We start from the raw sequence: 21164 nt of genomic DNA, 5'->3' as shown, positions 1-21164 counted from the left end.
GGTCAATGATGTCGGACTGCATAACCGCAGCTATGAGCATGTCCGGCATCATTGCACTGACCTGCTTAGCCATGTACATCGGCATGCAGCTGCCATAAGGGGGGACCACCTCGCAACAGGAGGGGCTACCCGCCCATCCACCCCTCACCCGTGTGGAGGAACTTCTCAGCAGCCTAGTGGCACCAGTCTGTTCGCAACATCAACACCTGGCAGGGCACATCTTGGAGGTGGGTGCCAATGACACACCAACTGAGGAGCGTGCAGGTAAGGCTCCAGGGCACATCAGTGTACCACTCATGTGTATGCATCTGCAGCTGTACAGGTACATCATGCAAAACTGAGATTGCATATACTGCTGTGTAGTAGTAATAAACTGCTGTGTAAAGGCTGTAATACTGTGTAATTCTACTGTTGATGTAATGTAATTCTGCACTCACCTGTTATGAATGCCACTGCTGTGGTCACTAACATCAGCTTTCTCGCACTCTTATGTAAGTCCCTCCAGGATACAACCACAGCAGCAGCCAATAGCCGGTGAGTATGGTTTGTGTTCATGCATGATGATAAACTGGGCATGTAATAGCTATGGGCTATCCCCCATGCACAGGTCTAACACATCTACACATATTGCATGCTGTACACATTCACGTTTTGTTGCTGAAAAATGCACTGCATCACAGTACAGACCACGCTGGGGTATCGGAATGGTACAACAGACACATGCAAGATAACTAACATTCTGTCAATGTGCAATGTGCCCACAGGGATGTGACATGTGGCAGAACACATGGCCTACAGTAGGGACATGTGTGACTCAACACTATGGCTGCAGCTGCACACAAGCAGGTTAAGTAAACATTCCAGGCGTAACCCTGACCCCATAGCACTCATGACAGCAGTGTGTGCACTCCAAGGGATGTGCATATGAGTAGACTTTGTAACCATGCAGAGGTCTGGGACATGTGTAGGGCACCCATCACAGCAATGGTAAGGTCCGCTGGTTGTCAGTGTAATAGTCATGTACTGGTCATACATGCACTGCTGATGTTATGATCTGTAATGTAGATATCAGACATCCACAATTGATAGATGTTTAAATTCCATCCCAGGTATGTGTTGCTACAACACACAGGGGCCATAAACATTGGAGCTGACATAACCAACACAGTACTACAGATGCATCAATGGTTTCTACACCTGCGAGATATGGTGCACAGTACAAGGCAGGGTGCAGAACAGGCCACAGTAACACTTTGTACATGGGTGCAGTGTTAACATGGGGAGGGGCCATCACCTACCAACAAAGCCCATGCCTCACACGCATGCATACTATCGCTAGCATGATGTCACTATAGTTGCACTGCATGCTGTTGAGCTCCATGTGTAATGCATGTTGACAGAAGGCTAATGGGGGGACTGTGTGTACAAATTTTGTGCAACTCCACATGTAAGAGTGTGGGGTGTGTGTGTGTAACTTGGGTGTGTTCGTAAGTGCAATCTAGTGGAGTGTGGATGATGCATGTCAGGTGTGTGTGTGTGTGTGTGTGTGTGTGTGTGTGTGTGTGTGTGTGTGTGTGTGTGTGTGTGTCCATGTATGCACAGGTGATAGTAGGAATGACCACATGACGTACTTCCCCTTGGGATTGTGATGTACATGGAGTGAGACATGGGATAACAGGACAACCTGTCGGGTATGTGAACACAGGACAGCAGATAGCATAACAAGGTCTGTAGCATGGAGCATGCATTGGGAGGTGCAGTACATATCAGGTATAGACATCATATTGCCAGTAGCAGATAGGTAACTGGCTACCCACATATGTAGCACTACAAATGCAATGGGAATTACCACAGCACATCAGTGAGTGTATCCAGGTAGTACTGTCGTCCGCAGCAGATGTGGCATAACTGAGCAAGACTGTAGTATGAGGTTCTGGTGTGTGACATATGTAGTGAATGTAGCAGCCCCAACCATATAGGGGCCTTGTACACCTTTACTGCCCATACACAGGGTAATACAGGGTGCCAGCTGTGAGGCCGTGTGCAACCTACTCCACCCAGGTCAGGGAGACGATGGAGTAACAGGTCAGGTGTGGTAACCACACATGTATGCATGGAGAGGGATGATATGTTAATGGGCTGTAGTGATGCGTGTATATTAGCAAGTGCCATGCAGGAAGGGGAACATATGTAACTGACTGTGGGACTGTCTGCAAACTCAGGGAAGGTGAAGTAGTAAGGTGGCTGTCAGTGTGAGTGTGTGTGAGTGTGTTTACAGTTATGCACTGCTGTACAGGTCTTAACGTGTGTATTTGTTTCCCCCACAGGTGGTGAGGTGGGTCAGGGTCCCTCCTGCATGCATACTGAGGTAGGTGTCTCTATAGACACCAATGATGATGAAGGAACAGGTGAGGCACAGGTGGGGTTGTCAGAGGCCGACACTGCACCAACATGTGTCATCACCCTCCTAGTCACCCCAAGCCTGCTCACAGTTACAATGCCCCTACAAACCCCATCACATGTGGCCATAGCAGAGGGGAAGTTGGTGCTTGGTGGCAATGGCCAGGAAAGTGTGGTGTCCATGCCAACTGTGTCAGGTCACAGTTGGCATAGCTGGATGTCCAGAAGGCCACCACATTGGCAGATGTACCATGGTGCTCATGGGGGGACCGCAGGTCATCCTGCCCCCGGCAGAGGCACCACAACTGGTACCACCAGGCGCATGTTTCAGGCCTTAATGAGGCACAGGCACATATGGAAATGCACTCCAGACAGGTCCTGAGGCTGCAGAGGTCTGCTTTTGCAGCTGTAAGTGGCAACCTCCATGAACTCGCTGTTGCCTTCCATGAATATACTGAGGTCATGGATAGACGTGGGGTGAGATGGTTGGCCTCCTTGACCGTGGTATATCTCTGCTAGAATGTGTGGTGGGATTGGTGCGACATCCATGTAGACGTAGGCCAGAGACACCAGCAGCTGTCAGTCAACGTGGACACGCCAGGATGCACAGCCACTCCTGTAGTGGCAGTGCCAGCCCCAGCACACCACAGGGGCTGCTGTCCACACCACACCACAGCAGGCCATGTGCACATGGCCCGGGCCAGGCCCAGGCGGGACATGGTTCCAGCGGACATATGTCATCATCAGGGGAGAGTAACATCTCAAGGTCTGTACCTGCACATGCCCATGGAACCTCTGGCAGGCACAGTCGATGTATCCATTGCTGGAGGCACTGAACTGCACACCCTGCCAGGTATGGCCTGCAGCTGTCCAACATTACCCATGTGGGGCAGCCACATGGTGGAACTGTGTGCATGCATACCCACACACTATGCAACCACACCTAGGGCGTCCCCATAATGGCACACACCACATCAACATGCCCCAATCAAGGAACCACACCCCTCACCCACACACATGACACATGTTTGGACCACCCTCGGCCTCTAGCACACCTGCAACACACCCTGTGCATATGAAGATACCTGTGCAACATCACTGTCATCCATAACATCGATGCAGGGGCAGGCTAACATTGTTCTGATGCACACGGTGACTGTAGTGGGGTGCCACAATGTACTGCAGTGTAGAATGTAGTCAGGGTAATGTGTACAGCATACATGTCAGGTAGTGTAGCCATGCAGCTAGGATGACATTCACACACCCAGTGCATATGATGATACCTGTGCCACATCCCTGCCATCCATAACATTGATGCAGGGACAAGTTAACATGGTTCTGATGAAGACAGTGACTGTGATAGAGTGCCGCAATGTACTGCAGTGTAGAATGTAGTCAGGGGTAATGTGTACTGCATACATGTCAGGTAGTGTAGCCATGCAGCTAGTATGACATTCACACACCCTGTGCATATGATGATACCCATGCCACATCCTTGCCATCCATAACATCAATGCAGGGACAGGCTAACATGGTTCTGATGCACACGGCGACTGTGATAGAGTGCTGTAATGTCCTGCAGTGTAGAATGTAGTCAGGAGTAATGTGTACTGCATACATGTCAGGTAGTATAGCCATGCAGCTAGGATGACATTCACACACCCTGTGCATATGATGATACCTGTGTCACATCCTGCCATCCATAACATTGATGCAGAGACAGGCTAACATGGTTCTGATGCACACGGTGACTGTGATAGAGTGCTGCAATGTACTGCAGTGTAGAATGTAGTCAGGGGTAATGTGTACTGCAAACATGTCAGGTAGTGTAGCCATACAGCTAGGATGCATCTCAGCTGTTGGTAACACCAATTGATATCCCCATACTGTCATCCATTTGTGCTGCAGGCATACATGTGTCAGCAGGAGGATGGTCTGTAGTCATATTCCACAGGGGTATGTCATTGTGGTGACACCATGGCCGTGACATATGTGGTGTACAGTTGCACACATGCCACAGGTATGTATAACAGCTATTGGCCATGCAAACGTGACTGGTGGCCTGCTGGTACAGGTATAATCTGCACCCTTATGTCAACCCATCCACATAAACACACATCCTGACTTGGCGACACTGTGTCTAGACCTCAACCCGGGTATGTAGTGCTACTGAACTTTGTGGCTGTCCTTGCACACACTACACCATCTGTAGGGTGAGGTGTGTACCTGGTAATGTGCTACATGCAGACCATCCACAGAAAAGTACAATATGGTAATGGGGGATGTACTGTTTGTATATGGTGAATGCATAGTGTGTCAGACCATCATATACACATTGACCGACACATAACGGGTAGACACACATCTTAGAGACCTGGTTGAATAGTTGCTAACTAACTAGTCCATGTGTCCAATGTGTTATAGGTAGGTTGCACACAGCACGTGTAACTGGGCCATATCTGTTATCTGTTACCTGCATGGGTAATGGTGACATTGGCCACCTGAGCGTGGTACGTGGGCCATATACCAGGTGTTCCATGGTGTACAGACAGTGTACACAGCACCGACATACCCCAATGGATATTGTACGCACTAGAACCCATCTAGATACTCTGACATACCCACTATCACACAGTGGCCATGACGCAAAAACAACCCATTGCATATCACAACAGTGGTACCACAGGGATATGCATGTGATGCACACACCACAGGCATAGTAGGGTGTTGCATTATGTTGCCACACCTATGGGCGACAACAACAATATCCATACTACTGTGTGGCAATGTGTATTGTAATAGGAGTATGTGGACTTGGACTGGTGTACCCTATAGATATGCACACATGCACAAATACACACACACATGGCAGACCTCAATGGGATTGCCATGCCTACTGACCCATTGGTGCAACACTGTTGTTCTGGTACCGCAAGGCACATGTAGCTGTTAGGAAGTGGAGTGTAACAGGCTACATGTTATGTTAATGGAGTTGAGAGGCCCCACACACTATACGAGTCATACGAATAGACATCCCCCCCAGCCAAACACGTCCACCCTGCAATATATTACCAAGTGTTGGTGACCCCATAACCAGGGCCAGTGGCAACATGGGCACATGATGTTACCTGTACTACATCCCACCTGTATGATGTCAGTCTGTCATTGGTAACATATCATGCAGTACGCTCTCGCTCCAATGGGGAATGTATTATGTGGATGCCATCAACATTACCAGGCTTCATATACACAGACAGATATGCAGATACAGGTATACATATACATAATTATATATATATATATATATATATATATATATATATATATATATATATATATATATATATATATATATATATATATATATATATATATATACATGTGACTACACATGCACATACAGTTATATGTACAGTATGAAACATAAGCGGTAGGTGCACACAATATGGAACAGCCACTATGCCTACAGTTGACCCCTGAATGACTGGACACTGTATGTGCCTCCCATACAAATGACAATCGCTGCCTGTGACATACACCCACAGAGAGGTCATAGGTGAAACAACACCCACAGGTTTGCTGACATGGTAACCTGTCATTGTGTACTATTACAGTTCTACATGCCATGCCATATAGCTGTTCAGACACTGACAACTATATAAACGGAGTGATGCTACAGTGGACCAGTTACATTCATACAGTAGGTTGGAAAGGTTCAAAGCTGTGGCCAAACCATTCACATTGTACAATAGGAAAGACACACTGGGCTACAGGATACCTAACAATCAACAGTATGTACTCCAGGTGTGTAGTTCAGCAGCCTCTATCTGCACACTGTACAAACACAGTTGGTGGTATGGACGTTTTATGACCACATGGGTTGTACTACTACATAACTTGGCATAACTGACACCATCACGTGCACACCAACACACAAACAGTTTGTATGGCAGAGGGCAGTAGTCCTGCAGTACCCAGAGCCATGACAGTAATGTGTATATAGGTGAAGTATGTGGTACTGTACATCTAGATACCTTAAGGCAGCTCAGCCCTGATAACCCCACATTTTGTAGCAGTCTAGGTCTTTTCAATTATACAGGGCCATATACCACTGTTAGATACACTGGGCTCTGCAGTGCATGAGGGCACACATGTAACCCATAGGGGTTACAATGGCAGTGGACTGATGGCAGACATCGCAGTGTGTTATACTCCCAGCTTACTATGGATCAACCACCCACAACATGACATATGTGCACAGCTTGGTATGTAAGTGATGGACAGAGGCTGGAATACAGGCACATATGTGGACAACTATTGCTATATATTACACAAGATGCAGGTGTTACAGGATGGTCTGTAACATACCCTTAGTCAGGGAATTGCTGTTATGGACGGCCATGGATGTAGCCATGTACCAGTAACATGAAACACACACACTGCCAGTGTATTATCTGACACAAGACCCGTGTGGTGGACAGACAAGACATGATAGGCACAGCTCCAGCCAGCATGAGGGTAGGCCCACAGCTGTGTGCTAAGCAGATGGACTGCATTCCATGGCAACCTAGTATGTACACCCACACCCTGTAACACCAGTACTGTACAATGCAAAACACAACTCCACTTGCAGTCTGTCTGTACTTCCTGATCCTCCTACAAATATGTGGCTGCCCTGAGTGTGCCAGTTCTTCTGTATGGGGTATTGCTACATGCTGTCAGTAACACTGCTGCCCACACATGGGATGGATGCCCATCACACAGAAGATGTAATGGGACCATGCACACTTGTTGTGGGGATCAATAGTGGGTGGTTGCCATGACAGTGTTAAATGGGTGTAGTACACGTGTAATCATATAGCTGGCTATCTGGATATGTAAATGTACATGTATTCCCACCATAGTTCCTGGACATGAAATGTAGGCCAACCCCAGCCCATATGTTCGCAATGTCTAGTTGCAGGGGATGTCAGGTATCTCTAGTAGGTATACTAGTAGGCTATTGCTATTCTCATTGGGATTGTCTTCACAGACATGATGTGTGTGGCAGGTCACATCTGCTCATAACATGTGTGCCATTGGTTACTGAATTACATCCAAAAGACATCAGTGTACAGTACTGCTGCCAGCATGCAATGCAGCTGTGGACTGCAGCAGAGATATTGACCAATATATATATGGGGATCTGACACAGTCTGTACATTCCAGATGGGTATAACACATGACAACAGGTATATAATGTCCACCATAGGTCATGCATTCACACACCCCTGCCTGGCCTGTAACAGTATGTCCGCTGGTACAGGGGTGCTATGGCCACATACTACACAATAGGTATTGACATACATCTGCACTGCATCCCACTGCCCTGTCTGACATACATAACTGTTAGGAGAGGTCTGGCAGTGGGACATCTGGCTAGTATCTGCACATGACATCCCACTGGGTAAGTACACTCAGCTGCTAGGCATGTCACAATGCACTGTGCAGGTTGCAGGCAGACTGGCTCAACACTGGCCTACACCTCCCAAGGTGGAATGCACATGTACCTGCATATACAGCAGGCTCCACAGGCATGTCACAGCACATGGTAGGATACACCTGTGTGACAGTGCATATCCACGACCAATAAGAACATAGCCACAGCCACATATGGTTAGCTAGCATGGTATGGCAGTATAAGGACTATGTGTTTGACACCATCCTCATATGTGCCACTCACAGACTGCCCTCCATATACTGACCTGCTACACAGTTTGGTCTGGTCACTGTCTGTGGTATGGGACACATGTGTTTATGACCCTACAAAGATGTACGCCACTATAGTACCATACAGTGGGGCAGCATATAACATCTGAAAGTAGGGGAACTAGAACAATGTCATCTACCACAGTCTGTATACAGACTAAGGTACATAGCAACACTACACACATTGTCGACATTCACCATAGGTGCACAGACCTCAGTACTGTACGAACATCCTCAGAATGTGCAGGTAATGTAATGTAACCCCTACTGTACATAACACGTGTAGCAGTCAGATATATCTGTGGCTTGTTCTCTGATATGATGCCACAAAGTATGGTGTGCAGCACATATGCACCACTTCATACACGACATATGTACAAAGGTTGACAGAAGTTTGGCTAGGAGCACATACACAGGGCCAATATTGACATGTTGCTGTGATGACCACATACATTTACTGTTGTTACAGGGTTGTTGCAACATATGTCCTTTGAGGGATATGACATCTGTGACTGCCACAGCTTTCTCCATCTACTGACTGCAATCCTCACACTACCTTCAACAGTCGACAGCTAGATGCACCATGGGTGACACATACAATCATGGACACACAACACTACCCAGGCTGCAAATGACCCTGCAGATGGAGATTCCCCATCAACATGGAACTGATGTTGCAGGTATTGAGACATGTACATCAGCCATATCCACACAAACACTGTGAAAGCAACATTACTCCAAATGCAGTATAGTGACACTTGCAGGCTGTAGTCAGGTCAGGCACATCCACCTCCCATTTGATGCACTGTTTCCACAGTGTATGTTGTTAGAAGTACACCACTATCCATCTGGGATGCTGTTTGGAACACAACAGATCTAGTTCCTGCTTACAATGAGTGACAAGGGCAAACACCACCATGAGGTTCCTGGGTTTTGGAGTGTGTTTCCATAAAATTGGTGATGGGGATGTTACCACAGCTGTTTCACATACAATCAGCTAGGGAAGGGCTGTGATTCATGCAGAGGCCATCAGCTGATCATGAGCATTACTTACATTACATATGTTGCTGCCTAAGCAAAGCAGGTGTTGGTCTCCACATCCACCTGAGAGGGGGTGGGGGATGCAGGCAGAGGCTAATACATGTTATGGAGGGGTAAGAGGGCAAAACTGAGGCATGGTTGTGTCACACACCTAGAAGTACAGGGTATCAAACCCCTGATGACTATGTAGTGCTAGCACAGTTTGCTGCAATTATTGGATGCGCCACATGGGTTACCTGTTGTGGAGCACTCAGAACATATATGTGATGGTGAGTGACATCTGCAACAGGGATACAGTAGCCGTATGGTAGGTGACATACACGTGCCTGTCGTAATGAACAGGTGCCAACGTCAACATAGCCACACTCTCACAAAGACATACATACCTTTTCACATGTGGCAGGGCCAGGTGTACAACTCATCAGTTGTGGGGTTGCCACATCACATCACTGTGCAGGTATCCCATGCACTACACAGGTCATACGGGGGCTGTATGGGCGAAGGGTATGGGAAGGTGTCTGACATCAGACAGCATGCTGCAGTATGCCCATGGGGGTTGTAGGGAGTGTGGATGTGAACATCTGCAGCATGCAACATACACACAAACACACAGGGTGCCACTATTGACATGCATGTGTGCATGTCTGTACAGGTGTGTGGTGTTCGACTGTGCCAGATGGCTGTCCATGGCTAGATGATGGGTGTACCTTGGCATTAGGCCACATGACGATGGTCTGCATTGTGGCTCAGAGATGTAGTGTCTGCATTTGCCCACACATGCTGGTATTGTATCCCCATTCCGGTCACCTGGATGACTACTGTGTGTGGACATTGCTGTGCATCGCTTGCCATGTCTGTGTTCCTTCGTCCATGACATGGACTGCATCTGGGATGTGCACACCTCCCACATGCATGTATAGTGACATGTGGAACTGTACCTGGGGTGTCCAGCCCATGTTGTGAACACAGATTATCATCAGATGTGCTAGTCCTGCCCACCTATGGTGTGAGCTGGTAATGGCCAGCAGCTTTACCCTGCACCTACATGGTGTGCATGCTATCAGCATTCCTTGGTGTCAGTGGCATCTGTCCATATGGGCATGTTGTCAGGCATGGTATGTCCATTGTGGGTTACATGTGATGACACCACAGGTGGTGCAGTTGCCCATTGGAGAACATGGGGGAGGTGCACTGTCTGCAAGTATGTGCATATTGGACAGATGGACTGGGTGTCATGCCCCCTGTGGCCCACCGCTGTCACTCCATAGATACTATCAGTGGCCAATGTGCAGTGTATTACTCACATATTGGCTGTTACCTAGGCATGTGTGTGTGTGTATGACACATGGGATGAGAGTGAGTTCTGGGTAATACTGGGATTTCTAACTGTGATTGCCTGGCCTTGATGTCACATGTCTGGGTATGGCTCTGCACCCCCGTCTCTCAGCCATATCACATGTGTTGTCCCTATACAGTAGACATTGTGATATATAGTGTGGCCACCATATAAGAAAATGCAAAACTCACCCCATATTGGCCACAGGTGTCACACAGTTACAACCACTTCTATACAGGATACAGGTTACACACACACACTCACCCACATGTACACCTGTCATGTTTGGGAGTAGAACTCCTACCTAACTAGTGTATGATACTACACAACTACCCAGTTATAGTAAGCACCATGGATATTACTGGGGTAGTTCTTTCCCAAAAGTGTATTTCCCACTGACTGACATCAGCAGGATTGCCAAAGTAGGGCTTTGAAATGACTGCGAGAGACTAGCCTAAAACGCATTGCTCCCTACACAGACAGTGACACACACAATACATCTGGAACTGCCATGTGTGGGGATGGCACCCAACCACACAGCTAATTCACACTACAGCAGGATGCAGTTACAGCATGCACTACGGAGATTACTGGGCTACAGCTCTCCCAGGGGAGTATTTCTAGGTGGGTGACATCAGCAGCCTTGCCAAAGTTGGGTATGTGAAATGTACGGGGTGTGAGTAACCTAAAAGCATTGCTCTCTACACAGTCAGATATGCACGCATACACACACAGTTGGCAGGTTGGGGGTTAGAACTCCCAACTAACTCCTTAATCACACTATGGCCATACAATGTTACGGGACGTGCTACAGAGATTACTCAGCTATGATCGTCCCAGAGGTGTATTTCAAGTTGTGTGACATCAGCAGCCTTGCCAAAGCAGGGTATTCAACTTGTAAGGGGTGTGACTAGCCTAAAAGCATTGCTCTCTACACAGTCAGTGAGAGACACACACACACAAACAGTGACACACACTCACACACACAGTTGCCATGTCTGGGGATAGGACTCCTTCCTAACTAGTCTATCACACTACAACAGTACGCAGTTATGGGATGCGCCACAGAGATTACTGGCCTACAAGTCTCCCAAAGGTGTATTACACATTGGATAACCTCAGCAGGCATGTCAGGATATCACTATGGGGTGGCCGGTGTGTGCATAGTCCATACACCATTTATGTAGGGGTGACACATCACAGGTGGCCACACACAGGGTCATATGTCACAGGCACGTGTCTAGGGCAACTATGTCCTTGTACAGCCATGTTGCACAGCTGGCACATGGGCCACATAGTCTGTGGTGCTGACAGGTACTGGTCGCTAGTAACTGCAGTGTGTGACATCTGCAACTGATGTGCTTGAGGCCCTTTGGCTGTGTGCTCGGTGGGACAGGCATGGATGGCTCCTTGTCATGGTCACCCTCTTCCATACATCTATATCCATCTACCTTTGGCGTATTATGGTGTGTTGTCCTTACATATATGTCTGTATTCCTATCCACTGTGTGTGAAAGGCATGGGTGGTGCATACTGATATGTGTCTGCAGTAACTATTGCAACCGCTGTATATTTCAGGTCCACTGGTGTTTGCATACATGGCCTTCATGTGTTCAAGTGTGTGAGCATGCCCAGTATGACCTTTCAGTATGTTGATGACTACCACTGCCTTCATTTCTCTAAGAGTGTGTGAGCATCCCTAGTAAGGCCATCTGTTATGCATGTGTGGAGCATGTCGGGTGGTATGTACTGCACAGCTGACCCTTGTGTTGTACACAGACAGGTAGCATGTTGTGTCTGCAGGGTATCCATCAATCATTTGGCATTGACTGTTGCAACATGTCTGCATAGCGGAGGTACACCTGACTATTTCTATGTTTCCACACAGGATTGGGGGGGATGCACCTGACTGTTACTGTATTTCTATGTGAGGTGGGGGGCACACCTGACAGTTGTATACATTTGCTAGGACTGCACTGGTATGTCCTGTATTCTGATTTTGTCAGTGGTCTTACCCATCATGTTGGCTACGCCATATTGGTGTACTTCTGCTCTTATCTTTTGATTGCATACCCATTAGTTTATGACTGCCTAGCTGTCACAACTGACATCCCACTACCTGGCCTGCTGTGGGTTATCCATGTAGGCCTGGGTGGGGGTCACCCATACCCCTCATTCAGAGGCTATAGTACGGCATTTGTTTGTGTTTGTTTACACCTGCCCTGCTGGCTGTGACTGTTGTTGGGTATGTGACCCCCCCCCCCTCCTGACTGGCATGTGTGAGTCACTTATCCTGTGGGTGTCCCAGTATTGTGGGTGGTGCTGCAGGGCTGCCTATGTTAGATGCACTTAGTACACTGCCTATGCATGGTTAGGCACAGGTAGTGTAATGTTTGGCATCCCTTTTACTGTATGTGAGAGTCAGAGAGAGGTGTTATTCCCTGGGTCCCTCCCGTGTCAGTGTATGCGCTATGTGTTGCCTCTTTGCCAGGGCATACTGGGCATGCCTCCTTCTGCCTACTGGGACAGGCTCAGTTTGTTCCTCCTCCTAGTCGCTCTGTGCCTGTGCAGGCCTTGGCATTGGTGGGGGGCTATATGGCCCTGCCCCTTGCTACTCCTGCTGCAGCTCTTTCTGCAGGATCATATTGTGTAGCATGGCACATACAAGGATGATTTGGGTACATGTAGTTGGTGAGTACTGCAAGGCTCCACCGGATGTGTCCAGGCAACAGAACCATGACTTGAGCATCCCAAACACATGCTCTATTATGATTCTTGTTTGTGCGTGTGCCTCATTATGGAGATCTTGTTCGGGTGTGTGTGCATTTCTGATGGGTGTCATCAGGCACGGCTCCAGTGCGTATTCAGCATCCCCCGCTAGGTGATCATGTAGGATGTCCCCATTGGCAAATTTCTGGTTCAGCTGTGGCAGATGTCAGATGTGGGAATCGTGATAACTTCCAGGGCAGCCAGCACACGTGTTCAGTATTATGCCCTGGGCATCGGACACAACCTGGCAGTTGATGTTGGGGAAGCCCTTGCAGTTGATGTAGACACTACCCTGCTCACTGGCTGGTGCTTTGATGCATATGTGCTTGCAGTCTATTGCACCCACTACTTCAGGGTATTCTGCTATTTGGAGGAAGAGACTCATACTGCTGGCCAATGCCGCACGGGTGAGGGGGAAATATACGTGCTCACCAACATGTGCTGCCATGGCATCCAGGAACTGGTGGAGTACCCTAGATGCTGATGCCTGTGAGATCCCCATCATATCCCCAGTTGGCCTTTGGAAGGTACGTGTAGCTAGTATTCTTAGGCCTACACATACCTTTGTTTCCACTGGGATGGGTTCCCCTCTGTTAGTTATGTGTGTCAGGTGTGGCCGGCACAGCTCAACAATCTGCTGTAGGAGGTCCCTGTCCACCCTGTAGTGCTCCACTATCTCCAGCTCATGTAACCCTTGGCAGGTCACCCTGGGTCCATACACTCTTCTCCGTCTCCTCATTGTGGGCTGGTCGGCAGCATTCCCATCCTCGCCACACTCAGCCTCTTCCACAAGTTGTATGATAGCTATTGCAGCCCCTAACATTTTGCTGTTGTGAGTTTTAAAAGTTCCCCACTTGTTTACATTGGTGGTGTAGGGTGTGGGAAAAACCAGAGGGGTAGGTGTTTGCATAGTTTATAGTGGTGTTCTGGGCTGGGCTGGTCTGCTGCCTGTGTAATTGGCTGGTTCCAATCCATTTCACCTGGCAGCGAATCTAGTACCCCTTGATTAACTTCCTACTGCTGGTTTCCCTTCCCATTGCCCTTCTGATTCATCCCAGGGGTGCAGCGCATAATCAGTGTGCACACTGCTGCTATTTTCTGGGTTCACTTCCTTTATCTTCCTGTAGATACCGTTGTGAGGTGCGCACACCCACTTACACTATAAAACACAATCTGATTCCATTTAGGCATTACAAGAATACTGTCCCTCTCCCATATGGCCATGACCAAATTAGCATAACTATTGGCACTAGAAGTGCCCATGGCCACACCATCCTTCTGTAAATATAATCGATGGTTAAACAACATAATATTATTCTCAAGCACTAGTTCCATAAAGAAACATAATAAATATTTGAACTTAAAATTGTGGGTCCCATCACTAATCAGGTATTTCCTAAGCATTTCTCCACCTATGCTATTGGGAATAGATGTAAATAATGAACTTACTTCTAAGGTGACTAATAAAAAATTCTTCCTCATCCCTCAGTTCCCATCGAGAGATAAAAGTATACAAATCATTCATAAAATGTTTAGAATCCTTAAGGATAGACTGATTCTTATCAACCACAGGTCTAAGATGTTTCTCAATATTAATTGACAAGGGTTCCATAGACCAAGAACGCCCAGATACTATGGGTCTTAGTGGGGGAAAACGTAGGATCTTTATGGATCTTTGGGAGTCCCTGTATGATATGAATCCATGATTTGGATACTTTAAAATAATTATATAAATCTATATTAATGTCATTATTCAAAAAACATTCATATAAAATATCATTTAGCCTTCTAATCATGCTATGCATGTCATCAAAGCTAATCTTCTTATAAACCAAAGTATCACTCAACATATTATTCATAGTATTATAATAATAATCTCAGTCCATACCTACAATTGGACTGCCCTTGTCCGCTGGTCTAATAACAATAGATCGGTCAAGTTGTACATTTCTTAGGGCCTCATATTCACCTGTAGACATGTTATTAAATTTATTCCTCTTATTTGTCTTACATAATAACTCATAAATATCATTTTCACACATATTTAAAAATGCATCTAATACTGGATGATTGGCTGGATCGTATGTTCTTGTTTTCCTAAAATAATATGTGTATTCCTTAGTGTCATCCTTAAATAACAACTTCAACATCATCAAATAATTTCAAGTTAATAATGGATTCAGTTACATCAGTTCATTGGGCAGGTATAAAAGAGAGGCCCTTATTAAGTAGATTCAGCTCATCTGCAGTTAATGCTCTGGAAGAGATATTCCAAGCTAAAGACTGCTCACATCTCTGTCCTGCAATATTTTCTTCACCATTTGTGTATTTAAGGAAACCTGCTGCATTTTCCCTTTGGTACATCCTCTGCTAGTTGATCATTTTCTGGTCTCTTGCTGGTTCAAATCTCTTATTCCTTCCAGTCTGGTTGGTAAAATCTGAAAAACTGAATCATTCCCAGGTTGAGCCACAATCGTCTTCTTATTTCTTGTGGTTTGCTGTAAATTAACTTTCCCCTGGGTAGGTTTCATTCATTCTCTTGAAACCTACTTCTGAAGGCTGTTGAGGTTCAGTCCCTTCTTCCACATTAACAGGACTGCTCCCAACTCCTGAAGCTAACTTCACAGTGACCTCTAACGTGGGTAGGGCATTTGTCTTATGTTTAGCACCCATTCTCTCTTCCATGTTGTTAAAATAATTCAAGGACTTAGTGCACATATCTTCCACTACAACAGATGCACTCCTGCTGTGTATATTTAAGAGAACTCCTTCTTTAGATCTAGTATCAGAGGCAACATAACGAATATTGGCCAAACAAAAACAAGCCCTTCCTTAAAGTCCCTCCTATCTCTCTCCAGTTTATTAAATTACTGGTGCATCAGTCTATTCTCAGAGGTGGTCACAGATTAAAAAAAACATACACTCTGGAGGTGATGCCCTCCTCTCCTTAACCTGGGCTGCATCCTGCATTCCTTATTTGTAATAGTCTAAAGTGTGATGAAATCCTCATCTGTGGGTCCTAACAGGCTTCAGGTTCTGGTGGTGATGCTTTCCTCTGCTTAACCTAGGCTACATCCTGCATTTCTTATTAACTTCTTCAGTGCCTACTACAGTATTGTGTAGATCTGCTTTGCTGATGCCAAAGTACAATAGACTATATATGCAGTTAGCTGTAAAGTAATGCATCATGTATTTATTATTATTTTTTATTTTAGTTTATTTATATTTGTTTACCGGGGTGTGCACTGATAAATATTGACCTATATCAATATCTCTCTCTCTCTCTCTGTATATATATATATATATATATATATATATATATATATATATATATATATAGTTTCATAGTTTCATAGTATAGTACTAGGCTATCTGCCCTGGGGCATTTGTAAGCCTAGCCATAGTGATGTGGCTTTTGCCACCCCATGAAATGGTACAAAAAATGTACAGAATAAATTTAGAATACTGTGCCTCTGTCTAGTAGTGACACAATGAAGGTCCCCTTATATAATAGAATTAGTTTACTGTGTCCCTGTCTAGCAGTGACACAGATGTATATATAACACAGATATATATATAAAATACCTATGTATAGATATATGTGTGTGTGTGTGTGTGTGTGTGTGTGTGTGTGTGTGCACGCGCACGCGCGTGCGTGAGTGTGTACATATATATCTATATGGGTCTATATTATAATCACAAAAGAGGGAAACTGCGAATACGAAAACGTTGACACATAATGAGCGAACTACCAGAAGAGAGAACCACCAGAACAGCGAAAGGCAAAACATTTAATGGATTTGTTTGGCCAGCAGGGCGATTTTGGGGATTAGAGTATATACCCTTTTCCCCACTGTAGAGCGATCTTGGAGTTTTTATATTTAAGTAGGGGGGTGTGGAGGGCGCAGAACCCCACATGGGGGGTGCATGGTGGCTTGTCCCCCCTGCAAAAGTGTGTTTTGTTATTGTTTTTTGTAGTTGGTTTAGGTATACTTACATGGCGCTGTTCATTAGAGAAATTCGTTCGATGTTGTGGTTTTCACTGATTAGGTGGTTCGCTCATCTGCTAGTTCTGTCTTTTTGTGTTGACGTTTTCGTAGTCGCGGTTTTCGTCTTTCACGATTATAATATAGACCCTATCTATATAGCTACATATATATATATATATATATATATATATATATATATATATATATATATATATATATATATATATGTAGATCTATTTTACAAGGTCAAAGTTAAAAAACTTCGAACTGCAAATGGTCAAGACCATAAGATCAAGCGTTTATATCATGTTATCAAAAGATAAAAATAGCGAATACTATTTCATTGGCCCCAAAATATCTAAACATGAAAATATCAAACATTCAGAACAGTGACTTTTTTCCCATGGAAAAAGTTTGCTGCTCCGAAACACATACACACAACACAAGCTCATCAAACAGACAGCAACTACACACATACACTTAAATTCCTACATTTAACGCTACACTAAACTAAACATACACTACTATCTACCCACTTACCTTAATCCAAACTCTAACCCTAAAGTCTGTCACTATCGCACACTCACCTAACCCGCGCCCTAACCCTAACTCTCTTAAACCGCCCCTAACCCTAAAGTCTGCCACTATCGCACACACCCATAACCCACGCCCTAACAATAACTCACTTAACCTGCCCTTAACCCTAACGTACAAACAATCGCGCACGTACCTGAACCCAACCCGTAACTTTCCACCACAGTGCTAAGAATAGCGAAGACACAGAAACGGCCAACCGAATTCTTTCCCGAAGAAAGAATTTGCTGTTCTGTAGCTTCGCTATTCTTAACGTTCGCTGAATAGTGTTCGATATCAGAACATTCAAAGTTTTAATACTTCAATGTTCTGATATAGACCTAAGATCAAAGTTTTGAAACTTAAAAATTGTAATAATAAAATAAAAATAAAAACATTTTTTTAAGATTTTACAGGGGTCAAGCCACCCTGCACCTCCCACACCCCCTGCTAAATAAATATATCAACCACAAGTTCACACTACAGTGAGGAAATTCACAAATTATTCAGGAGATATAGTTGTGTGGGATCCAGGGCCAGTTTTGTACTAGGTGGGGCTCAAGACAGAAGTGGAGGATGGGGGCTCCCCTACAAGCCTGCTGCTAAATCATCCTATATAGTTAGTGGTTAGGGAGCTGTCATACCCTCAGAAACTTAGATGGTTTAGATGCTTTCTAATGTATTTCATACTTCATTTTTGAAAACAAATATTATTTATTAATTGTTCTTTTTCGACTTCTAGCCAAAAGAGTTATATATTGTGTGTATGCGTGTGTGTGTGTGTGTGTGTGTGTGTGTGTGTGTGTGTGTGTGTGTGTGTGTGTGTGTGTGTGTGTGTGTATGCTTGCACAAATAAAATTGGTAATATTTTAGGAAATGCACTCATGCCCACGTACACACTATGCAGGTGTCTTGTAGAATAATCAACAGCCAAGATCACGACTAGTGAAGCAAGTTCTGTGAGATGGCCATAACTCTGAAATGTACAGATGTTTGCCTCAAATTTTTGGTCTGTTCTTCCATAAAATGTGTGGTTTTCTGGCAAATCACTGAGGACTGAAGTCACTAATTAATGTTATAGGTATACATCTGAATTTCAGACTTCATATCATTCAGAAAATGGATGCTAGCACAATTGTCCCAAAATTGTTTTTGGCTTTGTCCAGATTTCTTGTTCTGAGAGGTTTTGAGGTATGAAGATAGCAGCGTTACCCGTTGTTCCATTCTGGTAATGATCACCTGATTTCCTACACATAAGAGAGCTAAAAAAAAACTAAACCTGACATTTTTTTATTTAAATTATAAGCAAATATGCTAAACACTTAAATTCATACCATTTAAACTATGACATGGACACACATACAGCTATAAAAAAGCAAACTACTGTGTGCATTTTCATTAGTGTTATGCATTATACATTTATGTTTTCTTTTTTAATAATTATCATTCACACCAACATTTCATAAATTGCTTAAATCCCACCTTTCCTTAAATTTCATTCCTCCTTCTACATGTATTCTTCTCTCAGATTCCATTTATTTCTATGTAATTTGCTCCTACCCTTTTCTAAAGACCCTCCTCCATTTATTTCATCTCTTTTACATCACTCACTGCTTTTGTTTTGCTTAGTTTATAGTTTGATTTCCATTTTTAAAGTAATTGCTTTCTTGCAGACAGTCACATTAAATGCAGCCAAGCACCACTATGTCTAGTTGTTTTTGATCCTATAACCCAGCTTAAAAGAATTTCATTAGTCAAGATCGTATGTTCCTCCATCATGTTCGACATAGTATGCCATATGAAATGTTTAAAATCTGGCAACTCTTTGCATTCCAAAAACAAGTTCCTATTTACCATTTTTTACCCTTTACATCTCCAGCAATTGTTAACTACCTGAGGAAAAACTTAATTAGTAAACTTGGGGTATAAAACATCTCTGTGAGCTCTTCCATGCCAAATTTCTAAATCTTCTCGACTTTGTTCAATACTTGGGAACCATAGAGATGTCATCTCATTGCTGCTTTGTATATTGCCTTTCTATTCATGTGCAGTACATTTTTAGCTTGTAGAGGTATTTTATGCACTACGTATGGACATGCCTTTGCAGTTATGTGGTGTTTTAACATATCATATAAAACTTAAAGATTGTCATAAAGTATACTTTTCATATAGTCTCATAAACTGACAGCAGATTTGCATGAACAGATTATTTTTTATGCTGAATAAATCGCACAAAGTATTGCCATACCCTTAAAGAGAAACATGAACTGGTATATCATTTCTGATTTCATATTTTATCCACAGTTCCTATGCCAAAGTTTTCAATTTCATGTGCCAGTTTTGGAAATTATTTGCTTGACTGCATAGTGCTCCTGGTTACATAAAGAACTGTAAAGTACAAAAACATGACTCTGACATAAGAACACTTTTACTGCTAAACATTGTGTAAACATGTAGCATTAAGGTAACCATTTGAAATCTCGGGACCCATGAGCCCCATAACAGAGACTGAATGGCTGAAAAATGGAGTTACATATATTAAGTCCAAGATGGCCATTTCTTGGAATACTGAGGTATGGTGATCCTGGAGGTGGTATATATAAGACTGAGGGTACTGGGGGCTTGCATCCCACATTGGTGGGTGTGGGGGAGCTTGACCTCTGCAAAAAGAAGTTTAAAGAAGAAGAGTGATCTTTATGATTCACTCTTCTCCCAGGTCTTTGGTCTTTTTTTTCAGTTTGTTGGTAAGAAGCATTTCCAGTGCTGACATTTCAATAAGGAGCATAGTATTAAATATTTGGTCACATACATACAAACTTTCCCATAGTGCACTATGGCTTAAACTGAAAAATTACACCTCCACTAGTAATAATAATAATGTACTTGTCCAGTACTACCATTCTATACAATTATGTTCCCAATCAGTCATTACAATCCAATGACAAAATACTCCTCTCTGCCTACAAACCTATCCAATCTGCTGTGCAAGGCCCGTACTCATACCATGTTGTTAAAAACTAGAACTCCTTACCTGTATCCATCAGGTCAATACCCTCCCTTGCTCCAGTCCTTTAAAACCATTTGAACAGGCTTCCTAGCCAAAACATGCCTCTGTTCTTACTCAACCCCAGGATAAACTATATCCCTAAATATGAACAAGTACCTATTTATTCTGCCAAACAGGCCACCTTAAAGCCAGTCCTTTAACAAATCCTTCTGTTGTTGTTGTTGTGTCTTTCGGCTTTTCCCAGTTAGGGGTCGCCACAGCGGAACTCCGGTCTGCTAATGATTGGTAGTTGATTTTTACA

This window comes from Protopterus annectens, chromosome 2.part1 (genome assembly GCF_019279795.1).
Source record: "Protopterus annectens isolate FY-2018-M chromosome 2.part1, PAN1.0, whole genome shotgun sequence".
NCBI classification, from domain to species: domain Eukaryota; kingdom Metazoa; phylum Chordata; order Ceratodontiformes; family Protopteridae; genus Protopterus; species Protopterus annectens.
The sequence above is the reverse complement of the archived record's forward strand: the minus strand, read 5'-3'. Positions refer to the sequence as shown.